At 47.6% G+C, this 14703-nt stretch overlaps 1 protein-coding gene and 1 long non-coding RNA gene across 21 annotated transcripts in view; both read right to left on the reverse strand.

The window, feature by feature from the left end:
- Positions 1 to 14703, reverse strand: part of PTPRM (protein tyrosine phosphatase receptor type M) — a 749885-nt gene that overhangs the window by 700445 nt on the left and 34737 nt on the right. For 2 of the 20 annotated variants that reach the window (XM_084964178.1, XM_084964174.1), the window contains exon 1: positions 8347 to 8600. The exons of 14 other annotated variants lie outside the window; for them this stretch is intronic. The gene's annotated coding sequence lies outside the window, so the exon portion shown is untranslated. Of the gene's footprint in view, positions 1 to 8346; positions 8601 to 14703 lie in introns of those variants that run through there. 4 more of the 20 variants (XM_084964176.1, XM_084964168.1, XM_084964173.1 and 1 more) reach the window with 3 other exon arrangements.
- LOC146402723 (uncharacterized) lies at positions 1500 to 8783 on the reverse strand. The gene is made up of 2 exons (XR_014807610.1): positions 4602 to 8783; positions 1500 to 2291 (listed from the first exon to the last, which is right to left on the reverse strand). It is a non-coding gene; the product is annotated as an uncharacterized LOC146402723 (long non-coding RNA).

Here is a 14703-nt window from a genome sequence, read left to right on the forward strand (position 1 = left end):
CACCGATTTTGCACAACTTCCTAAAGACCAATGGAGACCGAGCTGGTTTCAGCTATTTGATGTTACATCTTCTCAAGTGGCTAAAGAGGCTATAAAGCACCCCATTGCTTAAGCCTGCCATCTCAGTTGCATTAGCGGTAAAGACCTCTCTATTCAAACTGCTAAGTAAATCCTCTGAGAGCCCAGGGACTGTTTCATGCTTGAAAGCAACTGTTAAGAATTTGACAACAACCAAACTGTTCCTATTTAATCCTTCTCCCAAGGTAAAAAGAATTATAGGTAAACATATGCCTTCATTATTTGCTTTGCTGCATTTCAATACCCAATCCCACACAAAATTGCCAGGCAAGGGTTTAATGCAACCACTTCTGTATTTCAGAGCTGTTGCCTCTGCAGAATGGGAAAAGCTTAACAAGGGCTATGGAGCTGGTGAGCTGGCTCCTGTATCTGGGTAACATACATCCTAAATGTCACAGGGGTGAAGTCCAATCATAGTGATGCTTTTGAGGAAGGTTTTTTTTTTTTTTTAAGTGATGCAAAATTACAGTTCCCAGGGTTGGTGTGTGTGTCTCTCTGTGTATGTGCCTAAGTGTGTTAAACCTGGCACCAAACACTTAGTTTTGAATCCAAATCAAAGGCGACAACCAAACTATGAAAAGAAGAAGGAGGAAAGATGTTGCAGAATTGAAGTTCTTATTATTTGGTTTTGGAAGATAGTAAACATGGGGTATAGGGGTTTGGAATTTCCTTTGGACTTTTTTCTCTCAAGTTTGTTTTTGTTTTGTTTTTAGCCTTTAGTAATGCAGGTGTTTGGAAAACTTCTGAGAAGCAACCAGGGTTGGGCAGGCCAGCTTCTCCAGGAGAGGACAATTTGGAAAACCAGTGCCTTAGGGCAATGGCATTCCATGGCCCCACAATCTCCAATACTTGTCCCACCGTGACCATGGCAGGGCGCCACATGCCTCATCATCAAGATACTGGTTCCTTCACAGGAAACCTTAGAACGAAATTACCCGGCAAGCCACCAATGATGAATTTCCCAAGATATGTTCCTACACTTTATGAAGACACCCTTTCTCTTCACACCAGCTAACCAAGCTCCTCCCTAACTACCCAAGAGGCGACCTAGGTGTCTCGCCATAAAAGCAGCTTCTGCTGTTGGCCATTTAAGGGAAAGGCTTTTTGTTCATTTTCTGGTGGAGTAAAACATAGCTGGTGCCCGCTGGGATCTTGACTTAAAAAACGATAATGACACACCTGTTTTAGTAAGACCGACTCCTGTGCCAGCCTCCCTCAATCAAAGAGTCACTGGACTTGCCATGACACTAGCACCTTAGTTTCGCCACACCATACATCTTCTAGTCTTGACTGATATGGTAAAGATGGCTACTATTAGGGGGTTAGGGTTCACCCTCCAGGCTGACCCCCAGTGGGAGGGCATCCTTTCTGAGTCCATATATATTTGTATTTTCAAATCAGGTGAGAACAATTACTTTTCCTTTTTCATTTCTTTTTTTTTTTTTTCACTTCCAGGTATTCTATAGGTCAAGAGTCAAATACAGTCATAATTTCCTTTTTCCTTCACAGCATTTTATACTGCAGCATCATATTTTACCATGAAGAGCATTTTCTAGCTTTGTGAGTATGGGCCGTGAAAATACGAAGGGAGTGCTTTTAATTCCCGACCAAAAGATTCAGAAGCACCCTGGTAAAAAAAAATCTTGAGAGTCCTCAATAATATCTGAACTCTAAAGACTTCCAATTCCCCTTATCATTCAAGATGATATGTTTATGAATTCAAACATTCAAGAATTGCTTAGTTAATTTTTTATCTTTAAACAACCTTAAAGGCTACCTTCCAGGATGTGCAGTAGAAATCAACAGAACCCAGTAAATCAACTGTAATGGAAACAATAGAAATCCTAACAGAATAAAAACAAATAAAAGCTTACCTTCCCTTTACAGTTATTACAAAACATTGCCTATATCCCTCCTTGAGCCTGGCTTACACCCAATAGCTTGTACCGCCCACTCTCCCATCCCTACCGCCCCTCACCCTTTCATTGGTAACCATTAGTTTACTCTCTGCATCTGTGAATCTGCTTCTTTTATGTTATAGTCACTAGTTCGTTGTATGTTTTCTTTTCTTTTTTTTTTTTTTTTTTTTTTTTTTTTTTGTCTTTTTAGGGCCACACCTAAGGCATATGGAGCTTCCCAGGCTAGGGGTTGAATCAGAGCTACAGCTGCCAGCCACAGCCACAGCAACCGGGGATCCAAGCCACATCTGCAACCTACACCACAGCTCACGGCCACGCTGGATCCTTAACACACTGAGCGAGGCCAGGGATCGAACCTGCAACCTCATGGTTCCTAGTCAGATTCATTTCCACCGCACCACGACGGGAATTCCATGTTGTATTTTTTCAGATTTCACACAGAAGTGGTATCACAGAGAAGTTACCTTGCTCTTTCTGACTTACTTCACTTGGCAAAATGTCCTCAAGTTATCTTTTTAATTCTCATTTAGGTTTTCCTGATAATTTACCACTTGGGAGAACCCATCTCTCCTTAAGCCATTTCGATTTGACCAGAGCATCTGAACAGGAGACCAAACGGAACCAACCCAGAAGGCAAGTGAGCCTCTGACGTTGAAGGGGTCTGGCTGTCACGATTCACAGCGTGTCCTCTTCCTCGTCCGGGAGAGCTGGCCTTCCTGCCATCCTGCCTGGCCCACCCTGGCCTGTGGCCTCTGTTGTCCAGCAGGCTCTACTGAAGAGAAAGGGGAGGTCTGTGTCTGGGCAGGAGGCCGTGGAAAGGATTGGGTGCAGGCATAAGAGCCTGAGAAACATAATCCAAAGGAAAATGACACCAAGTCCCCCGGCCTAACACTGTGCCAAGTTGCTCCCTCGACTGAGGACTCGTGTGAAAGCTAACCCCATGGACACAATGCACGCAAGTTCTGAAGGGTGTTAAGTCAGAGTGAAAAGCAGGAAGAAAAATACACTCTAAAAATGTATTCTTTGGCTTTCCTCTTTGGCTCTGAGGGTTAAGGATCTGGCATTGTCATGCAGCAGCTTGGGTCGCTGTTGTGGTGTGCGTTCGATCCCTGGCCCAGAAACTTCCATATGCTGTGGGTGCAGCCTAAATAAATACATAGTTTTTTAAAAACAAAGATAAAAAAAAAATAAACATGTATTCTTCTAGTGGAATAAATAAAGTCACAAAGCAGAAATGGAGGTGATGAGGCGAAGGAAGGGAGTTCTAGAAGCATCCAACCTACTACCTGTGATGCTTTCATACATTTAAGCTTGTTCTCCCACCGCACTTCCCTCCAGGAGGGAAAGACAACACCGTCTCTATCACAGTGTTTTATTCAACTCTCTCTCATATGGGGACTGCTAAGTGATCACTTCCAGAAATCTTTTGTGGTTTAAAAAATTTTGTTTTGTTTTGTTGTTTTCAGGGTGCTGAGCTCTGTGACAAGCAAGTCGCGTGTGAAAATAAGACATTTTTAGGAACGGTGGAAGGCTGTCTCCAACCCCAAGCTGTCACCCAGGAGGCAGACGCGATGTCTCCCAGGACAGAGCCCCGCCCACTTGCTTCTGAGCCACGTCCCAGCAGCTCAGGATTCCAGAGGCTCCTTGGAGCATTCCTCCCCCTCCTCAGAGCCAATCCACACGGAACCGAAAGTCCAGGGCAGCGATCCAGATCCTCCAGACCCAGAGGGGGTGAACCAAATTGAAAGCAGAAGTGTCCACAGTGCATTCATGGCTGTGGCATTCCGGAACCTCCGCTTCCCAGACGTGCCGCCACACACGCTAACCCTGTGGTTAACAACAGTCACGGTGAAACAGACGTGGAGTCGGATCTACAGCCCAGGTTCCAACCCGGTGCCTTAAGTGTTTGCATTTAGCCAAATATCTTCTAAATTTACTCCAGCAGACTACATTTTTCCCACCCACAGAAAAAGAAATGTGATCTGATGTATACTGTGATTCGACTCGATAAATCTTTATTGAGGATGTAATTTTGCTCCAGGGAAAGAGAATGGGTATAGGGAGGTTCTGCCTTCAAAGAGCTTACAGGTAAAGAGAGGAGAAAGTCACCTGAACAAGTAACAGTTAAGTTCCGCAATGTGTAACAGTCATACTCTGGGTGCTAGAAAATCATCAAGCAAGGTGGGGGCGTTAGTGCTAGTAGTCAGGAAGAATCCAAGGAGGCTTCAGGGAAGAGGTGACATTGAAAGCTAAGGAGGATTTTGTCACAATCTGTGAATAAAAATGTCTGTCCCACTGCTTCAAGTTTCCTGTTCCACGTTCACCTTAAAACTACAAAGTCCCTTTGGAGTTCCCGTCGTGGTACAGTGGTTAACGAATCCGACTAGGAACCATGAGGTTGCAGCTTCGATGGCCTTGCTCAGTGGCTTAAGGATCCGGCATTGCCGTGAGCTGTGGTGTAGGCTGCAGATGAGGCTCGGATCCCGTGTTGCTGTGGCTCTGGCATAGGCCAGTGGCTACAGCTCCGATTAGACCCCTAGCCTGGGAACCTCCATATGCAGCGGGAGTGGCCCAAGAAATGGCAAAAAAAAAAAAAAAAAAAACTACAAAGTCCCCACACAAGATTCTGTCGTCAGCACCGTGATCTCCCACATGCACTGACACGGTCCCAAACCTGCCAGCGAGCGGCCCCAATCAGCTGTGGGTTCCTCTTCCAAGGCCTCTCTACCCAAACATTTTAAATTCCCTTCTGCTTTTCGTGTGGAGCCTCCCTCTCCACACTTCAGATCAAAGAGGTGCTGATGGCAAGAACCAGGACCAAGACCCAGCTCACCTCTCACATGTGGAAACACTAAGAGGCCGTGTCCTGGGCAGTGGCCAGGGAAGCAGGGAGGACTAGCGGGAGAGGCTGGGATCCGCTTGGTCCTGTAAGTGCAGACGGGCGGGTCTCCCCAGGCCTCCAGTAAATCCTGGCTCCAGAACCCACCAGGCCGCTCCCTCCTGGGAAGGAATGGGAAGGGAAAGAGGAGGAAGCCTGGGGGAAACCTGCCCTCCTCCCCACCCACTGGCCAGGGCCCTGGGCAGCCAGCCCAGGAGGGAGGAAGCAGGGTGGCCAGAGTGGGGTGGGGGCCTGGGCCTATCCCTGCCTGCTCATACTGGTACCCAGAGGGCAGAGCAAAGCACTGCCAGTACATGGGCCTCTCTGGGACCCCCAGCCTCAACCAAAAGCTTCGGTCACAATCCCAAGGCTTTGCATCTGTTACTCTGGGTCAAGTCTGTGGAAATGTGACTGCAGAAGGCTGCAGAAGGGCTTTACGTGCATGTCTGAAACACAGCAGCATCTCTAACAGGAGCCCCCTCCAAGAAGAGGGGGAGGGGAGGACTCTCCAGAGCACCTCGGGGGGGTGGGGGAGGAGAGAAAAGCAGCCCTTCCTCCCTGCTGCTCCAGACCCAGACCCTTGACCCCAGGCAAAGGCCTTGTGTGCCTCCTTTGCCACCTCTGAGGTGACAGGACGGCCCCTGGGGTCAGGAGGAAGCACCCTTCACTGAGGAGCCAGGAACAAACACCAACCTGGCCTCTGGCCCAGGGCCCAAAGCTTGGCGGCTTTCCCTGACATCCAATCTCCCGCCTTGGCTCATCCAGCATCATCCAAGCACACGTGGGGCTTTAGAGAGGTCCCGGGAACAGCTCCTCCATACCCACAGCACAGGAGCCCACCAGCCTGACCAGGGCCAGGCACCTGGCACTCTGTCACCCAGCACATTCCCCATCACATCCCAAAGGGCTCAGCCACCCCAGGGGCCCCAGGGCTGGGTCCACTTAAGAGATTCTGCAAACCATCCCAATCCCGCCTTCAACGCTACCTCTGTATGGGATCCTGTTTCAACACATATTTGACACCAACAATCAACTCTGTCCTCAACCTATGACCATGTCCCCTGGACAATGAGGGCACATACACACTGCACAGATGGATGGGCTGCAGGAAACACGCCAGCCACATAGCACAAACCACGTCGTTACCTCCCTCCCCATGAACCCCAGCCTTCCTGCAGCTACAAAGGACTCAGGCTCTCCTCAGGACACCTCCTGCAAATGCCTGGGGACCGTCCTGTCCCCCTCAAGCTCAGCTGGGCTGGGGGTGCTGAAGACTGTGCTGTAGTAATTTGATGGAATAGAAGCTTCTTAAGGACAGAGACTTTTCTAGTACAGCTAATGGCAAGTCTTCACTGGGCTGCATTTTATAAAGCTCGTCAAGATAAAGGGACGATATATATGGTATATATGAATATATAGGATATATAGAATATATATACATATATGTATATATATCATCCCTTTATTTTCCTTGCATGCCTTTTTTAAAAAATTGAAACACAGGTGACTTACAAAGTTGTGTTGGTTTCAGGTGTACAGCAAAGTGATTCAGTTTTAATGCAAAGAAAATAAACAAAGGGATGAAGCCTTTAGAACAGAGGTCGACTCTAAGAACACCAGGCCGTCTCAAAACTGTTCCCCAATTAAGCCACATGTGGGGAGTTTATTTATCAGGGAGACACAGAGATCTTTCAAAAAGAAAGGTCCCTGAACTGTGGGGGAGGGACACTCAAAGCCCTTCGAGAAAGTCCTGGCAGAGGACAAGGGCGTGTTCCAGCGTGTCCTTCCTGATGCTGGCCCCCTTGGGGCACATCTGCCTGGACTGCAATGCCCCATTCCCCACCCCTCTGTCCCTTCTCCACTGTGTCCCCTGCCTCTGTAAGAAGCCCTCCTGTGACCCCCAATCTCAGGGTGCTGCCTATCCCCGCAGGCCCACCTGTGCTTTCCCTGCGAGGTCACTGGGATGCAAAGGAAGGAGAACTTCCGAGATAAAGGGGGTGGGAGACCCCAGAACTGCAAGCGCCTCCCTGTCTACTGCAGAATGAGCACACAGACAGACAGGCTGCCAGCAACACCTATTAACACTGGGTGTGATTTCAGAAGTTAAGTCAGATCTTTTCTGGAAAACATGAAGGCTTATGTGGCTCCTGGGTTGGATGGCCGGGCCTGGCTGGGCCAGTTCCGTTATGTGGCTCCAGGATGTGCACAAAAAACATCTGTGTAGCAAGTATCAATCCACACGTAATTTTTAGACCTCCCAGGGAAAAGCGTACAACTCAAGATGACTTTAGCCGAGAAGAAACTTCCACCCCAGGATATACCCTCTTCCGGAGCCTCCGCCACACTGAGTAACATTCAGGGTGAGGGCCAACTGTCCCTGGTGGTCCTGAGGCTTTTGACACCCTCATCAGTGGGCATTAGAGGAAGTTTGGGCCTCTCCCCTCCTGTACCAGTTCCTGACCCTAAACCCTACCCATGCCCATCACTCCTGTGCCACATGTGAAAGGACAGTCACAGACAATCCACAGGGCCAGGGCTGTCTCTACACCCGACATCTGGTCACTGAATGTTTCACAGTCCACTAAGGACAAACAAACCCAAAGCATAGAGAATATGAAATAAACTGCACTCCTAAAAACCCAGATTGGAAATATACCAATGATGACAGGGATTTCCTTAGTGGTAAGATCATGATTCAATTTTTCCCCTAGTTCCCCCAATTTTCTCTATTGTTACCTTAAAATTACCCTTGGAAATAAGTGTATTTAAATGAGATTTTTTTTTCTCCAGCAAAATCACGCTAGCTCCCCAAATTGAAAAGCGACCAGAGTGAAGCCGCAAGGGATTTTGAAGACAATCTTCCTTCAAATCCCAACGTTAACTTCAGCCTAAAATTTAAAAACAGAAAAAGCCACTGATTGAATCTTATGATGATATTGTGTGGGTTGGCCAGGGGGGTGACAGACAGAGTCAAAGTTAAATTCTCAACTCCAGTCATAACCTAAGGTGTAAAACAGTTAAAGACTGATCATCACTCTTAAAAATTTGATGAAAATGTAATAAAAAAAGGATTAAGACTAATCTTCCAAAAATAGTGGTTAGAATTATGTTTATTTATATGTCCCCTGGAATAGAAAACAACTCCTGAAATGTATGTTTTAAGAAGCCACATTACGGGATAATCACGTCTGTGCTGAAGACTGATGGCCGTATGGATCCCAGGTCAAATTCTTTATCTGCTTGTCAATAGCAGCTGACGATTTCTTTATGAAAAATGAGAGGTGCACTGACCTAGTGGTTCATATTAGGCAGAAGAGGCAAGAAAAGTTCAGCCAGATGATTTGGTAGGAGCGGATAAAATGCAGATTATTAACTGGACCAATTGCCTATAAGTGATCCAATTTTCTCGAAAGGAGACGACATCCCTTCAGAGTGACAACAAGCTATTTTGTCCTCTTGAGGATCACTTACCATTCACTCCCGACTTCTAAGCACGCAGGCTCTTATCACCGCCAACACGAACATTCCCGGGTTCTTCAATATTCCTTCAGTTCCTCCACTCTGAAATGATCTTTGATCACACAAAATGAAACTTGTAGCTTCTTCTGTTTGTGCAATTAGCATTCCAGAGGCACTCTAGCTATTGCCTTACATACACTGCAGGCTCACTGCCCTGTGTGTACTTTATCGCTACGGCAACCCCAGCTTTGCCTCCTGTTTATGCTGTTTTATGCTGAGTTGGTGGTTTCAATAAATTTCCACCATAACCCTTAAATCATCTGCACAACTGGTAGGTCTGATCTGGATTCCACGGAATACATGGTCTCTAGTTCTGCTGCTTGCCCGAAACTACTCTGCAGCGTATGAGGGCTTTTTTGTTGTTGTTGTTGTTGTTGTTGTTGTTGTTGTTGTTGTTGTTGTTGTTGCTATTTCTTGGGCCGCTCCCGCGGCATATGGAGGTTCCCAGGCTAGGGGTCGAATCGGAGCTATAGCCACCGGCCTACGCCAGAGCCACAGCAACGCGGGATCCGAGCCGCGTCTGCAACCTACACCACAGCTCACGGCAACGCCTTATCCTTAACCCACTGAGCAAGGGCAGGGACCGAACCCGCAACCTCATGGTTCCTAGTCGGATTCATTAACCACTGCGCCACGACGGGAACTCCATGAGGGCTTTTCTCCACTGTGATGCATCCCTACACAAACCCCACACAGCCTCAATGACCCAACTCCATCCATGTCCCACCCAGGCATCCATGTGCCCTCTTCTTGCTTCCAACTATCTAGCAGTCCAAATAAAGGTATCAATGTTATGAGGGGAAATTCAGATTTCCACTCAACCATCTCCATCTAAGCAACACTGTAATTTATCCACCTGGTTCAAGTGAGAAAATTTTGAGTTGGCCCTACTGGAGCTGACAGCGGTGATCTACTGATCCCAGGAGATTAAGCACAGAGGGTCACCTCTCTGCTGCACTGAAATCAACCAAGCATTTACATCCTGATCAGTATCTTCATGGGATAAATAAATAAATAAATAACTGCTTGGGCAACACTGCCCCAGCTCACAGGGAGTTTCGACTCCTTGAAAGAGACAAGGTTGACAAATTGGCACCAGCTACAAGCACTATTTATTGAGTGCCTACTGAATGAAACAAAAGTGACCAAGACAGTGTATAAGGAAGGGTTAAACACAGTTTCTATTAAAGAGTTATCTTAATTTATAACTACCACAGGGAATTAACTAAATATATATTGTGTGTCAACTATACTTCAATTAAAAACATATTAATTATTTTAAAAAACAGGAACTCCAATCATTTACAGCAAGTCAAAAAAAAAAAATCATGAGGTCAAAATTCACTATGATTTCAGAAAACCAGATCGGAAGAAAGAAAGAGAGCTGAGCAGAAAAAAAAAAAAAAATCCCAGGAACTCGAAGGACTATAGAATTATTTTTAGTTTTAAATGCCATTGGCTAGAAAGTACACGCTAGAAAGGCATGAACGAGTATGTCATCATTTAATAATAGCATAAACGGACCCTGGGGGAGTAAACAGGCGTTGTAAAGATTATCCCAGAGAGCTGCCCCTGACATCTGCCTCCACTGCCTCTGAGCCGCCCATCTCCAGGCCCACGGGGACCAGTCTGACTTCCAGGGTTTTCCAGATGTTTCTGAGGCTGCTCTTTCGATACATCTGTTCTAACTGGGAGAGACCGCTCTTCACTCAGACAGCCTCACACACGGGCCCCACCCTAGGGCCTGAGCTCCTCTCAAAGTTCTCCAAGCTGTTTCAGAGCCTCCAACACTATTACAATTTTCGGCACTCCAGCTCATCCCCAAATCTATGTGGCTCAAGCATGGGACCCAAGAAGGGAAGGAGCCCTACATGGAAAAACTTCCATTTGCCACCATTCCAAGCACGATCTTAGAGTCTACAGATCACCAACTGCGGTCACCTTCTCAGGGGTGGAAAAGAGCCAGGTCCTTCCCATTCTCATTTTAGGGACCTTGAAAGCTCAGGCAATAATTCCAGAGACAGGGAGTTCCCTGGTGGCCTAGCAGTTAAGGATCCTGCGTCATTACTGCCATGGCTCGGGTTCAGTCCCTGGCCAGAGAACATCCACATGCTGCAAGTGTGGCCAAAAGAAAAAAAAAAAAAATCATTAATTCTAGAGATCAATGTAGAGCTTCAACGGGAAAAAAAAAATCAGATAACCTATATAGCGGTTCCTTAATGCAGTGTCACAGATCAACAATAATTTCTTTTATCTGGAACTCTGAAATTTTCCCTAAAAGTAGAATGTAAAAAAACGAGTCAAAACCTTTCTTATCTTGGACAAGCTGTGTGCAAGTGAGTGTGATGTCGGGAGTGTGCAGAAGCCTGCCAGTCTGAAAGAAAACTTAAATCAGGAAAAGTGATTCTCCATCAATCCAGACTCCCAGCCTCCCTTTCCCCTTGCAGCTCAATGTTTCCCCAGGGGACTTCTATCCTCCAAAGAAGCCTATTCAGAAGCAAAGGGGAACTGCATTCCTTTGATGTGAATATCAGTCATGTGATGCCTCTCCCAGGAGTGGGGGGGGGGGGCTGTCCAGCCTCCTCACTAACTAGAGAATGGAAGGCTTTAGGGTTTCATTCATTACTGAACAGGTGGGAGACAGATCCTGCAGAGCAAGAGGGCCCAGTGTCCCTAAAAGGCCAGCTTGTGGGCAGCTGGAAAGGAGAGGATGGTAACAGTCCAGCTACGAAGAAGCTGCTCCCCCCACCGCCACCACCGCCCTGCATTTGGAATTAAATATCAGAGGCTGGGGGGGGAGAATCATGTTGGGGGGGGTGTTGGGGGTGCTGAAGCACCACCAGGACTCTGAGACATGTACAAAGAATGATCAGTTCTCTGAGAACAGCAGAGCCAGGAATGAGCAGCTTACCTATGGCATCCAGGATCCTTATTTTAGGAAAGTGACATCCTAGCATTAGCAGGCAGCCAGCAACTTGAAGCTTAACAGAGCCTAATGTAGAGAAGGGCCGGCAACACTGTCCTCTACCAGATCAGGCTGGCCCAGGCCAGAGAAAGGCTAACTCTTTTTCTGGTGGAAGATTATTAGAATTCTACTCAAAATGCTTGGTTTATTTAACCAGTATCTAAGAGAGAGGCACAGAGAAGTTGAGTAATTTCCCTGAGGTCACACAGTAAGACTTGGGGCCAGAAATCCAGCTCCAGGGTACCCTCAGGTGGGAGATGCACACAGACAGGTGGGCGATGCACACAGACAACTGGGCACACCTGAGCATGTCAGCCCTCCAGCAACAGTTTATCTACAGGCTTTTCCACATGCAAGGGGCAAAGAAAGGAAGCATGGGCTGGCTGCCGTGACAACTTCCCTAGTAAAAGCTCGTAAGGGCATCTCCATTCCTTGCAGCTTAATTCTCAGTTTCTGCATCATTAAAACAGTGATAATAGCAGCTCCTCCCCTCAGCGGCTGGTGTGAATATTTGATGGACTAACACCCAGAGCCTGGAACACACACACCACTGCCAGCTCCACCCTCCCTGGGACATGAGGGAATTTCAAGCGAGCCTCCAGGTGTGGGTTAGGAACCCTCAAGGCAAGAATGAGGCAGCAGAAAAGGAAGTTGGTGATGGTGCAGAAGCAGAATTCAGGGGCCACTGGGCGAGCTGTCAGGTCAGGGGGCCTCAGGAGAGCAGTTTCAATCAGAATGGGGTGGAGGGAGTGCGCAGAAAAAACAAGGTTGAGTGGGTCAGAAAAATCTGCTTCTGAATCTAGAGACCCGAAACTGACAAGGGAGCTTCCCCCTGGCATCGACAAGACTGGCTAAAAATGATAAATGATGCATCCAATCGAAGCCAGGCTCCGAGACTGGGGAAAAGAACTCAGGATCCCCAGGGGTGACTGAGGGCAGCAGGAACCAAGAGCCTCCTGGTGCCTTAAACCCAGGTGAACTAGCCAAACAACACGGTGCTACTCCGGCCACCTCCACAAGACAGGCACCATGAAACACCCTCACTCCCCCACAGTCTGTCACAGGCAAGACCGCGTGCACAGAACACGTCCAGGAACACGTCCAATCCTTGGTTGATTTCAACAATTCAAAATCTTCTGTGAAATCAAAAAAAAAAAAGCGTTTACCTTCTCTGCTGACTTTGAATCAGACCCTAGGATCTGACATTCTTCACCTGCACATCTGATTCCTGGGTGGTGGAGAATGAAAAGCAACTTTCCCTGCCCCCAGATCAGAGCCTAAGGCTGATCTGCATCTCTGCCTGTCTCTTCTGTTCTGCAAAGGCTTATCCCAAGGTGAGGACCAGACCCATACCCCACCCCCACACACACTACCTCAGTCTGTGCCTGGAGAGGCCTTAGGGGGGCTGGCCTGGGCAGGCTAGACAGGCAACCCAGCAGACCCCTCCCCAAGTCCCCACCACCAGCCTCACAACCGAAACAGAACTGCCACTGTCCAGAGGAGGCAGTGTGGGAGGAGCTGAGTCTGGTCAGTGTCCACTCATTCCGGACAATGCAACTCTGCAGAGAGACCAAGGAACGAATCCTTACAATAACCGGGAAGATTTGGCTTGATTCCCTGGCGAGGTCTTGAAAAGACAATCAGATTTGCACCTTGCCTTCCTCAGGCCTCTGGAGAATGTTGAAGTGCTAGGAACAAAACCATCTTTATTTCCCTAAAACTTTTTTTTTTGCTGTGAAGCATGCTACCAAAGAAAAAGAGGAAGGGAGACATTCTTGATGATTTCTTTCCAAAAAGATAGGGTGATAAATACAGCTGATTCCTAAGACTTATCACTGAAGTTTTATATAAGCATAGCCTTTCTGCTGCACATTATTTATTAAGATTCCAGTGAGTAAAATTGATGTCATTGGGCCCATTAAAAATTCATCTCTGCTACAGCGGAAGTTTTTCCAAACAGTGTCAGGACGGGACAGAAAAGGCAAAGTTCTATTTGGGGGGCCTAGGGCAGCTGCAGTGTCATGTAAATTGAAAATGACTATGTAATATCACTGACAAGTATGAGCGTATTAGGACGCTTTTATCATTCCATCCAAAACTAAATTAAAAGAAATATCTCTCTTCTAACCACAGCTGAAGGAACTGGCGGTGACACTCACCCCCTGTTCCCATGGAAATGAACATGGCACCAGGCAGTCAGGGCACCTCCCGGGCATCTTCCGGGAGCCCACCCCCTTGCTGCTTCTATCTTTGTTTCCAGTCGCTGCTAGTCCATGCATTTCACGGGATGGTGAAATAAACCCAATTAAACGTGTTTAAACAAAATATTACAGTCCTTTTATTTCCTCCTCCTGAGGACAGATGTTCCTTCGATACCCCCAAGTTTGGCGTCACCATCAATACTTAACATTCCCGAAGCAAGTGCCACTTGCAAATTTCCCCCTGCAGCCCCAACTGGGCCTACTTCGGGCTCCTCTGAATTGAAATGAGTATTTCCAGGGGCTCCCACTAAGGCTGGGGATGCCACGGGATTTCCCACACCAGAGAATTCTGGGCTTCCGGATTTTCGCACACATTCCGCACGTATCAAGTTGGAGTGTGTGTTTTGCTGCCTTTTGCTTTGACAGACCAGCCGCTATGTCCAAACCCTGCCATGAACCTACAGCCCGACCTCCCAGCCTTTGGCAGGTGGCCAGGCAGCCACCGTGTCTCACTCCTTAGCTCTCCGAACCTTAAATCGGCCTCCTGAGGTCCCAAATTTAGCACGGAGACTGGCTCGGCATGAAAAGAATTGGAACTCATTCACAACCTGGTTCATTTTTTGGTCTCCCAAAGAAAGCGACAATTCTAGTCAATCTCAAATAAAAGAGCAGGCTCCATTCGCAGTCACTACACCAATCAATACAAGCACTGAAAACCATTTCTCATACAAGGGAAAAAGTCAGCCCGTGAGGTGGGAGGGGAGAGTCTCCTAAAGGATTACGGTGGCATCACAAGTCTTTAAGGCGGCTGATCACCACGTCTTGGAGGATGGAGATGAAGGGGAAGCCGGCCCCCGACTTAACTACAAACAAAAGCCAACGTGACAGATTCAAACACCCACTGAAAGTGCGTCTGGCCGGAGTTCAGGCTGGGCTGCAACAGCCCCGGGATCAATGCTTCATTGTGAATCCGCAGGCTTAGCAGAAACTCAACAGGCCACTGTGTGTTCACAGCAGCTCCCTGAAAGGACAGAAGTCAATTCTGAGCCAGCGGAGCAGGGGGTTGTCCATTTTAAAGCCAAACCCAGCAGTCGGAAGAGAGGAAGACAGAGGCAGGAGAGAATGAGCCCCTGAGGAACAGTC

The sequence above is a fragment of the Sus scrofa genome, chromosome 6 (assembly GCF_054392235.1).
Source record: "Sus scrofa isolate SSC_HxYL_T2T_F1_AM1 chromosome 6, Sscrofa_HxYL_maternal_Yorkshire_Landrace_v2.0, whole genome shotgun sequence".
NCBI lineage: Eukaryota > Metazoa > Chordata > Mammalia > Artiodactyla > Suidae > Sus > Sus scrofa.